The 9379-nt window shown below is 38.7% G+C and overlaps 1 long non-coding RNA gene across 1 annotated transcript in view; it reads left to right on the forward strand.

Annotated features, from left to right (window-relative positions):
* The window catches only part of LOC139184939 (uncharacterized), a 29286-nt gene extending 20191 nt beyond the window's left edge, over positions 1-9095 (forward strand). The window contains exon 3 of the long non-coding RNA XR_011568500.1: positions 6171-9095. This is a non-coding gene — a long non-coding RNA (uncharacterized lncRNA). The remainder of the gene's footprint in view (positions 1-6170) is intronic.
* Positions 9096-9379: the final 284 nt, after the last annotated feature.

Here is a 9379-nt window from a genome sequence, read left to right on the forward strand (position 1 = left end):
TGGACTGGCTTATATTTGATAGCTTCTGAGATTGAGTGAAACACCAAATTGTTCAGTTTTCAATTAAATGGTTCATATTTGATGCATTGTTTTGAAACATGTTTTTCAAGAAAATCTAAAAAAGTATTTTACACAATATTTACCCTTCTCATTGCATTTATATCCACATTACTGTTCAATATTTTCAACCTATAAAATAAATGGTTATAGCTTTCATGTCTTCAAATTGCTTCTAAATTTACTCCTGACCCCTCACACACAGTGCCATAAGCATAAAGGTCCAAGCCCTTTATACAACTTGTTTGTGGATGAGATAAAGAAGTTGGATCATACTCTTGGGAACACCCTTACAATCTGTAATTAATATGCATACAAACATCTTTCCTAAAGCTGAGGGCACTTGGTGTGTCATTTGACTTAAACACTGGTTTATATTTTCTTTCTTATTTATATTTTCTTTAAGCTGCTGGTCGAGAATGTTCCACCATATCATACAAGCATACCCCATCTGAGAACCATGGGTTTTGTAATATCTCACCATTTTCTCCTGATAGAAAATGGGGAAGTGAAGTATGGTTCATTTCTGCTTTTGCCCACAGCAGCTGTCACATTACATCTTCCCCCTCATCCCACTGGGTTTCCTAGGTGGTGCGATGGTAAAGAATCTGCCTGCCCAAGCAGGAGACATGGGTTTGATCCCTGGGTCAGGAAATTCCCCTGGAGAAGGAAATGGCAACCCACTTCAGTATTCAGGCCTGAAAAATCCCTTGCACAGAGGAGCTTGGCAAACTGCAGTGCATGGGGTCACAGAGTCAGACACAACTGAGCCTGCTTGCATGGGGCATTGGGCCCCATCCCCCAGTTCCTTACCTGTCTGATACTTTCTGGAGATGGCCCAGGGGCTGAGTAGGGCTGGGTTGAACTCGCAAAGACCGCAGTCACATTGAGTACGTGTGTAGAGAATGGGAGGACTACACCCTGTACTCAGATTGACTCAGGCTCAGAATCAACCTCTGAGAAGCTAGTTAGCTCTGGTCCTCTCAAGAGAGAGGTCCCGATGCTTCAGGTGAGGTCGGGACTACTCAAGAACATGGAACAGATGCCCCGTAGACTCTGGAGCCACCCCTCATCTACAGCACATCTCCTGGGACTGAGGAAGCCTAGACTTATTCTACCTCTGATGAAAGAGAGTAATTAAATGAGCCCCAAATGTTGCCCAGAATATGGAACTCTGCAGCTGAAAACTGATCCCTTGGTGAAAACAGCATCTCACCCTCTTGACACAGTAAGGCATTTACAACTGCCACAGTGCAACTATCTAATGATCCAAAGGACAAATGGGAACTTGGACTTTGAATGTATGAGACCAGTCAGCATTCTCTCCATTAACCTCCATTTACCTTCATGGGAAGGAGGCCCTGCAGTGGCTTTTGATCCAAGGGCCTGAATCTACAATTGCCACATAGCCAATCAGAACCGTGAATCTGCCACAAATACTAGTTGCCAACTACCACCAAAGAAACTCCAACTTGATTCATGCCTCTCCAGCCCTCTACTACCCCTAAGTCCAAGCTTCCATCATCTGTTGCCTGGGTTATTGCAATGGTCTTCCGAGTTTCCTTGCTTCTGCTATTACGTTCCATATATCTCCATATATTAAACCAGTGCAATCTTTGAAAACATGGATTTCCTACGTCACCTCCACCATACCCCACTGAAAAGCTTGTGGTTTTTTAAGTACATTTAGAATAAACCCCAAACTCCTTGGCCTGGACAAGTCCCCATGAAGTGACCTCCCCAGAATCTCCTCCTACACATGGTGTTCCAGACACCAAACTTGAACATGCAGAGTTCTTTCCTGTTGCGGTGGCCCTATCATGGTGGCTGTTGCCTCTGCCTGGAAGACATTCACTTCTATTCTGGGCATAAACTGCTCCCTCTCATCTCAGAGTCTCCACTACAATATCACCTGCTCAGCATAGCTGTCCCTGGGCACCTGTCTCAAGGATCCTCTCCCATCACTCTATCAAATCAGCCCCTTTATTTCATCTTAAGACCACTTATTACATTCTATAAATATCCTTTATGTTTACTTCTGTCTTCCTACATGAAAATATAAACTTCTGAGGATGAGGAATGTTGTTTCTCCTTTTTCTAACCTAGAATATTTCCTGAAAAATTTGGAAAATTAATTGAAATTCATTGGGAAGTGCTGTATGCCATTAAAATCCATCAATCGAAGGCTACCGGTGTCAGGATATGAGGAAAGCTGAATGAAAACAGAATAAAGCAGCTGATCACAACCCAGGTGCCCATCAGCATCACAATTATGCAAGCGCCCTCTGACCTGCCAAATCATAGTCTTCAAGGGCAGAGTGAACATCCTTAGTCAGGAAGTTCCATGGGTGATTCTGCTGCACCTTTGTCTTAAAATGATCAGAAAGAACCTTTCCTTTTCCTCTGGAATCATCAGGGCTCATAATGGACTGTTATGGGATTATGACACACGGTCAGAACAATGCTTCAACGGTCCTGTCTTAGGAGATGCAGTGAGCATAGAGGTACCCTGGCAGGAACCATGACAAGTGAAAGCAGAGCTCTCAGAAGAAATGTTTTGCCACATCCCAATCTTCCAGGGAAGTGTATGAAGCAACTCAGATCAAAAGACTTCTGTGGGGGTGTATGTGAGTAGTACGTGTGTGTGTGTTTCAACTAGCTCTTTTTATAAAAGTAAAATATTGTAGAAAATTTGGAAAATAAAGAAAAAATATAAAGGAGATATTTTAGTCCTGAGGAACAAAAAGCTATAGCCACTAATACATGTATTGAGTACTTACAATCTGTCAGGCGTTTCCCTATATGCTTCACATGTATTTATTTATTTAACTCTTACAACAACCCAATGAGATGTTTTCCTCACCCATTTTACTGATGACAATACGGAGGCACAGTGAGGTCAGAAAAGTTGCCCCAAATCATACAACCCTAGGATTTTAATTTAGCAATTTTACTCCAGAACTCATGTTCTTAACTACTATGCAATAAAGCTCTGTGTAGTTGTGTATATTTATATTTGTACAAACACACACATTTATAAATGTAATGGGCAAAAATATGGTTTAAATGTTTACAATCTTTTCTCATTTTTATATGGAGCAAGAAAGCTTATTTTTAATTGCCTTCTAGATCTCTGAAAAATAAATACAATTTTTTAGATTCACCTTTTCTGGCTAAGGTAGTGATGATCTTATTACCAGGAGTTATGTTTGCTTACTTGTTAAACCATGAACAAGTGTGTAATTTTATCAAATGTTTGTTCTACTACTGTAGAGGTAACCATATTCCTATTTCCTCTCCCACATTCCCTTAACCTATTAAATATATTAGCCTATATTTGTAAGTTTGGCTGTGACTTAGCTGGACATGACTGAAGTGACTTAGCAGGAGCAGCCGTGACTTTTTTCTAATCGATGGTTAAATTTTGGTTGCTGGTATTTTGTTTCAGAATTTTGCCTCTATATTTAATATTTTCTTTTAATAATTTCTTTTTTATACCATTCTTATCTTGTTTTGATATCAAGGTTGTCATGGACTCATGAAATGAGTTGAGAAGTGCTTCATCTGTTTCTCTTCTGTAAGAGTTTAAGTTTGGAATTATCAATACCTTGAACTTGTCTAAGAAGATAATCAAGGGCATAAGATTTTGCTCACAGAAAGAGTTTAAATTTTTAATTCAATTTTTCCATGGTTATAGCACAAATTGGGTTTTGTTTATTTTTTTAGTCAGTTCTGATCATTTTTATTTTCTTTGTAACACATCTATTTCTTACAAGTTTTTTAATTTATGAGCATAAACTTGTTTTCTCTCATTCATCTAATCCTGTAATGCAACATGTGTAGAAACATTCTTTTCTCATTTTTCCCCCCTTGACAAAGCCTCACAGAGGTTGCTATCTTTATTACTCTTTTTCTTTTTTTGGTTGTCCTGGGTCTTTGTTGCTGCCCATGGGCTTTCTCTTGCTGTGGTGAGCGGGACTACTATTCATTGCAGTGCAAGGGCTTCTCACTGCAGTGGCTTCTCTTGTTGCAGAGCATGGGCTCTAGACACCTGCGCTCAGTAGCTCAGTGGTACATGGGCTTAGTTGCTCTGCAGTATATGGAATCTTCCTGGACCAGGGATTGAAACCTTGTCCCTGCACTGGCAGGCAGATTCCCCTCCACTGTACTACCAGGGAAGTCCTTTATTACTCTTTTAAAAGCAGACTCTTTTTTTTTTTTCTATTTTTTAGCTTTAAATTTATTTAAAAAATTTTTACAATGTTGTGTTGGTTTCTGCCATACAATGCAAATCTCATTTGTACCTTTGATTCCTGTCTCATTAGTTTCTGTCTCTTCAACTTTCTTTGGGTTATTCAGTGAGTTTGTTCTTCCCTCTGATCTCTTAAATTGAATGCTTAGCTCATTTTTTTTTTTTTTGCATTTATTTTTTAAAACAAGCATTTAAGGATACAAATTTATCTCTCAGTGCAATCTTACTAAATCCCACAGGTTTTGACATATAGTATTTTATCTATTATTCATGTCTAAGAATTTCCTAATTTCAATTCTTTCTTGAATGGTTTGGAAGTATGTTTTAAACTCTGAATGTACAGAACATTTTTGGTCATCTATTTACTGTATTATAGTAAGAAAATGTGACAGGTATGTTGTGATCTTTCAGATGAGATCGGGCACGTTCAGGGTGGTATGACTGTAGACGTGTTGAGATCTTTCAAAAAAAATTGAGATCTTTAGGCCAAATATATCAAATTGACTTTCAGAAATGTCCCATGTGTGTTTAAAAACTGTAAGTTTCGTGCCAATAACCCCACAAATGTCAACTTCCATACCCCTGTAGATGTTTTACTAGCCTTCAAAGAATTTCCATATTTTCTTACTAGTAAAAGTTGCATTAAAATAACATTTCAAAAAATGTACTTTATCCAAAAATGCTTACATATGCTTCACCGGCAAGGAATCTTGGTTTTAGAAATGAAATTTTTCTATAAATTGAAGATGAATTATTCTCTCTCTCTCTCTTTTGAGCAGCTTGACCTTGATTTTAGCACAGATTTATGTTGTGTTATGATCAGATATTCAGAAGTCTGTCTCTCTCTTTTGATGTGAACAGCTTGGGGAAAATGCCTATGTCATATTCACTTTGTAAGCCCTCTTTTGCCTGAAACATAATATTTTATTAACAGATTTCTCTTAAATTGATGAAATGCATTAATAGTAACCCTCCCTGACAAATGGATGGGCTTCCCCAGTGGCTCAGTGGTAAAGAACCCACCTACCAATGCAAGAGCCACAGGAGATACAGGTTTGATCCCTGGGTTGGGAAGATCCCCTGGAGGAGGGCAGGGCAACCCATTCCAGTATTCTTGCCTGGAAAATGCCATGGATAGAGGAGCCTGGCAGGCTACAGTCCATGGGATCACAAAGAGCTGGACATGACCAAGGCAACTTAGCATACATGCTCGCTGACACTTGGGTACACACTACTGCTCTCTATAGTACAGAAATTATTTAGTTCCCCTGAAACTTGATTTGTCTTTCAGCCTCACTAAACCTGGTGTAATTGAATGCACACACCGTAGAACAAAAATCCAAAAGCCCTGAACACTTCACCCTATTAATTCAATGTGTAAAGAACTCTTACTCTATGTGTAGTGCTGTGTCCTCAGGCTATCTGCCATCTTATCTTCTTGAGAGTTTCTATTACTCTTCTTTCACCAATAATATAGGAATGCTGAAGAGTGAGAGTGGTTAAGTCAGAACTAAGGATCCATAATCCAATAGCCAAGGGTACTTTTTACAGCAAAATGTGTTAAACTTTTAAATTTTATTAAACAATGATAAGAGCCTACAAATCTAGTACTGGAAGAAATGAACCAGAACATTCATTCATATCTATTATAAAAGAGAATTCAGTGAATGAATGAAATGCTGGTGTTTAATAGCTTGCCTTGCACTTTGCTGTATAGATGAACTAGAATTACACAGGGATAAAGATTTGATTGGTAGGTATTTTTAAAGTGTCAACTCTTCACTTGGTTTCAGACTAGGATTTAAAAACTAGTATTTGAGAAGATTAAACATTCTCATAGTCAAAGCTATGGTTTTTCCAGGAATCATGTATGGATGTGAGAATTGGACCATAAAGAAGCATGAGCACCAAAAAAATTGATGCTTTTGAACCGTGATGTTGGAGAAGACTTTTGAGAGTCCCTTGGACTGCAAGGAATTCAAATCAGTCAATCTTAAAGGAATTTCCTTAAAGAAATTCCTTCAATTTCTTAAAGGAAATCAGTCCTGAATATTCATTGGAAGGACTGATGCTAAAGCTGAAGCTCCAATACTTTGGTCACCTGATGTGAAGAACTGACTCATTGGAGAAGATCTTGATGCTGGAAAAAATTGAAGGCAGGAGGAGAAGGGGACAAGAGAGGATGAGATGGTTGGATGGCATCACCGACTCAATGGACATGAGTTTGAGCAAGCTCTGGGAGTTGGTGATGGACAGGGAAGCTTGGCGTGCTGCAGTCTATGGGGTCGCAAAGAGTCAGACATGACTGAGCAACTAAACTGACTGAAAAATTCTTATTTAGGGTAACTGAGATGAAGTGATTTATACCAAGAAAAGGAGAGAGAAAGAGAGAAACACAGACAGACAGAGATAAAGAAACCATAATTCTGTATCTAATCAGAAAGTTGCATTAATCCCAAGTTCATAAAACTATGTAAAATGCGTCTCCCCAAACTGCAATAGTAACCTCAAAAGTTGGGGGAGGGAGAACCAAAATATTTATGTTGGATGAGTAAATTTGGATTTTTTTCCTCTGCACACATTCACAGAAGTATTATTGTATTAATTTTACAACACTTTATTCTATTTTACAACAGAGACACTGCTTTCTGTCTGTGATTTTAATGCCATGACAGTTGTAAGTGACTTTGGGTTGTACCTTTTAATATTAGCCTTGATTTTTCTTTATATTCTATTTTCAGGCTGATTTCACATGATGAGAATAGCGTGAAATATATGGATTTAGTTTGTATATCTTACCAGGAATTATAGTCAGGCAATTCTGGGGAGAGGGGGAATCGACCCTCCTTGAGTTCCAAAAAAGTTTATCACAGTAGGAAAGCCATTTTATGGTTTTTCTTCTAACCACAAGTGCACGTTAAACTAGATTTCCAGATATATTCATTAAAAGGAAAAAAGCCTACCTGCCAAAAAAATCTTTGCCATGTCCTCTGGCCCTGGGTGACAGTGGGCACTATTCATCCTTTCTAAATTAGTGAGTGTTCACGTCTCTATCTGCGGGGGTGTGTGGGGGACTCAAGTGCTTGTTAGCACTGCCTCTGATCATTAGATGGACAAACCTTGTGTTTTTCTGACACTGTCCTTACATCTTCTTGCCCATTAATCAGGCAGGATCAGCAGAGCCCAGGGAACAATTGGCCCAGGGCTACACCCCTGGGAAGCAGAGGTTTTGATCAGAATGCCTCTCCATGATCTCCTGAACTCATCTGAGGAGATTTCTTCCTTTATTCCAAAGAAGGTTTGGTTTCTGAAAAAAATTTTGGCCACCTTAGTTCCCTGACCAGGGATATTGAACCCATGCTCCCTGGAGTGGAAGCACAGTCTTAACCACTGAATTGTCAAGGAAGGAAGTCCCCAAAAGAAGGTTTCCATTGCCATAGGTTATTCATAGCAACCGATTACACCACAAAAGCTATTATTGTTAATATACTTTTAGCAAAGTCAAGGCACACACGATACATCAAAAATGCATCCTCAAGGAACTTGATTCCCTTTCCACTGCACCTGTTATTCTTTGTTATGCAAAATGTTATCAGTGCACATAGGCTACTGTCAAAATATTTACACAAGGCAATGAAAACATGCTTAGAATGTAATAGTCTGCAAGATCCTAATTGCCTAATGACAGTTCAGAGTCCTACAATACACTGCTTCAATCTCTGGACCACCCAGATAGAATGCTGAGGTATACTCTTTTAAATGAATAAAAATAGTTGGAGTTATAAGCACAAAGATCTTAAAAACATCAAGTCATCATTGCCAGGTTCTCTGACCAGGCTTAGAAACACATATGCTTTCCTAGTGGCCTTAAATAAAACATCTGAACTTGATGGTGATTTTAATATAGAACACATTTAATTTGATGAAACCCATCTATTGAGTTGCTAATGTTTCCATTAGCTGTTTATTGTTTTAATAGATATATACTACTTCAGTAATATGAAAAGGAAAACATGCTAGAAGATAAATAAGTCATGGGGTGTGTATATATGTATATACACATAAGAAATATTATCAATAATACTGTAATAACTTTTTATGGGGGCAGATGGTTATTAGACTTTGTAGTAATCATTTTTTGTGTGTATCTAATGTCAAATCACTTCATGGTACACCTGAAACTACCATAGTACTGTCTGTTAACTATGATACAGTACAATAAAAACAGTGTAAAAAAAAAGAAAAGCATGCAATGCTTGCCTTCCTATATTTTTCTTACAGTTAATTTACTCATCCCTCTACATGTTCACACACCACACTGCCACAACTTGTAGACATATATATGTGTATGTGTACTGCTGCTGCTGCTAAGTCGCTTCATTCGTGTCCGACTCTGTGTGACCCCATAGATGGCAGCCCACCAGGCTCCCCCGTCCCTGGGATTCTCCAGGCAAGAACACTGGAGTGGGTTGCCATTTCCTTCTCCAATGAATGAAAGTGAAAAGTGAAAGTGAAATCGCTCAGTCGGGTCTGACTCTACGTGACTCCATGGACTGCAGCCCACCAGGCTCCTCTGTCCATGGGATTTTCCAGGCAAGAGTACTGGAGTGGGTTGCCACTAACATACAGTATATATGTAGATAGACTTATTTACTTTTATCAAGGTAAAATTATGATTTGCATATCATTCTGTAGTTATTCCCACTGCCTACAACATGTTTATTGTTCTTAGTTAATACCTCAAACTTCCTTAATTTTTAAATACTGAATAATTGGATTAAATGAATGCAACACTGTTTAGCTATTTTAATTTTAATTGTTTTCAATTGTTCTTATTACAAACAATGCTGGAATGAGCTCACTTATTTTTTCATAATAAATATACTTAGTTTGGACTTCTCTGGTGGCACAGCGGGTAAAGAGTCACCTGCAATGCAGGAAACCCAGGTTTGATCTCTGGGTCAGAAAGATCCCCTGGCAAAGGAAATGGCACCCCACTCCAGTATTCTTTCCTGGAGAATCCAATGGACGTAGAAACCCTGCTGGCTACAGTCCATGGGGTCACAAAGA

Source organism: Bos indicus, chromosome 9 (assembly GCF_029378745.1).
Source record: "Bos indicus isolate NIAB-ARS_2022 breed Sahiwal x Tharparkar chromosome 9, NIAB-ARS_B.indTharparkar_mat_pri_1.0, whole genome shotgun sequence".
Lineage (NCBI taxonomy): Eukaryota > Metazoa > Chordata > Mammalia > Artiodactyla > Bovidae > Bos > Bos indicus.